This window comes from Morone saxatilis, unplaced genomic scaffold (assembly GCF_004916995.1).
Source record: "Morone saxatilis isolate NCDOM2014 unplaced genomic scaffold, NCSU_SB_2.0 Contig6, whole genome shotgun sequence".
Classification (NCBI taxonomy): Eukaryota; Metazoa; Chordata; class Actinopteri; family Moronidae; genus Morone; species Morone saxatilis.
The window spans coordinates 4,550,641-4,554,159 of record NW_023340206.1 but is presented as its reverse complement, the minus strand read 5'-3'; positions in this window follow the sequence as shown (position 1 = coordinate 4,554,159).

The window sequence follows — 3,519 nt, the reverse complement described above, 5'->3', positions numbered from 1 at the left end:
GCATAAATGAACAAATTAATGGATTAAATAACTGTCTAAACCATCGCACAATGATTAATTAATCTTTTAAATGAATTATATTTTAATGTAATCGCATCCCAAAGCACTGCTGAATCTTTCAAAAAGCTGTGAAAAACAAATCAACTTCAATGCAATGACAGCTTTTCTGATGCAGGCACATCAAAAGCAACGTTGCCTTGAAAACTCTAATAGGACTCCACTCTGGAGACGAGACAAGACCTGGCTTCTATGGATTCGTACATTTATTCGTGGAGAAAATGATCCACATCAACCCCGTCATTAGAAAACAGGCGATGATCTGGTGTCTTTTATGTCAGTACAGCATATTAAAACTGTCATTTATGTGCGTGAATGTACCTCAAATTTATAAATTAATTACAGAGTAGATAAAAACTCATCTGTCATAGATCAAAACTGGATGAATGATTACAGAAGCAAAAACTGGTTCAGTGTACATATGGACGCCTAAAAAAATGTTTTAAGCAATGTGTCATTGATTTCAAAGGGAATCTAAATCCAACCCAGTGGCGGGCATTAAGATAACTATATAGAAATAGCCAATCTTCCCGCTGGTGCTCTTGTTTGTTTGTTTATGTATGTCATATAGAGGCATTAGTATTAAACTGAGACTGTTTCATAACCAGTAAAAAACCTCCTTGTAGTGAGTTTAATTATATGCATTTCAAATTTACTTACAGTTACAAAAGGTGTATAAAATTAAAATGTATTGCACTGCTAAGTAAGAAATAATGCACAATGGGAATGTCCCAATATATGAAAATAATGTCAAGTATTTTCTAATTATGAGTAATTGAGTTAATTTGCCATATAGTGTGAAGCATTGCAATTTAGCAACTTGATACCCACATTACATTACATCAGTTTTTTTCCCCCAAATGTCTGTTTGTTTCTAAGATGTCTGCACATGTGATATGTTACTACAGTCATAGAGTTTAGAAAAAGTTGTGTTTATGGCCCAGAACAGATACTTTCGTCCAATATGAACGCAATGTCAAGGCCCTGAAAACTTTTCCACCGTTCCCCACCGTCTTCACATATCAAAGTCTGTTTACAGGAGTTGGGGGAGATACTGCTATATATGTGGAAAAAGTTGCAAAAAGCAAAGTTTAAAAGAAATATGGGGGTGTGGCTTTAGAAAGAATTGAACTTAGCAGACCTCTGTAGCCCGCTCCATATCTAAGACTGAGACTACAGAGGCTCAAGGCTACATTAGATACTAGCCTACTACTAGCATGACTCACCCAAATCTCCAACCCAACAGTCGGCCGTCGGGTTAAACTAATCTGAGGGGTGACACAAAGTCAAAGTGAGAGCAACAGACCGATTTTGATGTGCAGTATTGCAGATTATAAGTGGGCAAGTGATCGTCAATAGAGGAGGAGGAGGAGGAGGAGAAAGGGAGGGAGGGCGAGCCCCACACGGGGTTACACATCTCCTTGGATCTCTGCCCCCCATTCACTGAAGGCCTTTGATTCTATCCTTTGATCCTTGACTTTTAGAGTGGACAGAGTCTCATAAATACACAAGAAGAAAACAGCAGGTGTGAATGCATAACTTATGGCCTCGGCCTCACCTCAATCATCTTTACCTCCATCATTTTTTACACCTCCTGCCAACACGCACTGTCTCACTCTCATTCCTCTCCTCCTCCTCCTCTTCTGTCTCCCCATCTTCCAGCTATCAGCCTATGACGCAACCCTGTTGCCATGTCGTTGTCATTCAGCGCGGCAGAATTAGCTCCCGCTCTGCGCCGCGCCGCCTTTCCAGCATGCCCGTGTGTGTGTGTGTTTTTTTTTTTTAAATGTGAGTGCAACCGAGTGCGGAGCTCTTTGCCTCCCGCGTGCGCTTTGTGTCTGAATGCGTGATTTGTAGTTGCGGCTGATGCGTGTTGCGTGCGTCTAATTTATTTGCATGCCTGTGTCGGGCTCGCTCGCCATAAGTCTCTGTCAAGGTTGCCTGACATTGGTGCTGCACCTCAGTGTTAGAGAGCTGAAGAGAGCCCGGCTGCTGAGTCAGGCTCTCTTCAGTGAAGAGACTTCAAAGTGGGTGGGGAGAGAGAAAGACATATAGAGAATGCCGGGGGATAAAAAAAAAAGAAGAAAAAAAAAGAAGATAACAACAGGGTGGGCCTCCGCTATCAGCCGGTGTTTTGATTTCATCACCTTTTTTTCCTCAGCAAGGGAGACAGCCCTTCTAGCCTCACTCGCTAATGAATTACACCCAGCCTCACACCAGGTAGCAGAGATCTAGACAATGACTGACTGTGTGTGATGAAGGGAGGCAGGGGGGGTGAGGAAGGGACGGAGGAGAAGGAGGGAGGTGGAAAAGGAAAGACAGAGAGATAGAAAGGAGAGGATACAGTGGAAGTCAGCTAGCCGGAGTCTCATTACTCTCTACTCCTGTGATCTCTCCCCGTCAAGGATGCTGAGTAGAGCTTTGTTGAGTCAGAGAGAAAGAGAGGGAAGAGGGTAGAGCGAGGAAATGAATACAAAAAAAAAAAACAGAATACAAAAAAATAGACAGTAGCAGCAGCAGCAACCCAGGATGCAGAGCAACAGAGCCACAGTGCCACAGTCAAACGAATAATTTACCACCTAGTCTTCGTCTTTTCTCTTTTCTAACCCCCTCCTCCTCCTCCTCCTTTTCTGGAGCAGAAATTGGAAGATAATCCATTGCCCTGGCTTTGAGGATCGGCTTTGAAGGATGAGACAGACAGGCCTGTGCCAGAATAAGAGAAGCTAAAATGTTTTGGGTGTTTGATGGCTCAGTAGGAGAAGCCTTCAAAAGGCGCGACAAGGCAGGGCAGCTGCTTAGCTTTGCTGGTATTTGCAGTATACAGGCTTACATGTGCGCCACAAGAAAGTGAGCCACATTATGTCAAAATCATGTTATGCTTTTGCCTAGTTTGATTATGTATGTCAGTATTAAATGCGTAAATAGAATAGATTTTCCTCCTGAGTGCGCGTTCAGTATGGACATGATTGGATGCCCTAAGATTCTGTGTCCTCAGCAGGTTTTTCCCGGAACAACACTGTAAAGAGAGAGAGAGAGACAGACTCCACACACTGGAGCCTTCAAAGCTTACAGTAGTTGGCAGGGGTTGACTCTACTTTCCCAGACAGTTCCAGAGCTCGCCTTTCACTTCAGTTTGTTAGCTGGCGCCGTGGCAGCCCCGCTATTTGGCTCGCTCGCAGCCCGCGGCCCGTCCGGGGCTACCTCCATGTCTCTTTACAAATGGCTTTCCTGTCAGCACCTTTTCGATTGAGGTCCCGGATGCCCTCGGCTCGCCTGACATGAGGCCTTGTTCTTGCTTGTCACGTTGGGCGCTGTGTCGAGGTAGCGCCGTGTCAGTCTCACCCACCAACCCCTACCACCCGTCTGCCTTGAGATGCGGAGGTTGGTGGTGGGAGTCTTCCAGTCCGAGAGGAAAAAGGAAAATGGCGGGATGATAACAAAGCAGTAGTGTTACAGCTCTGC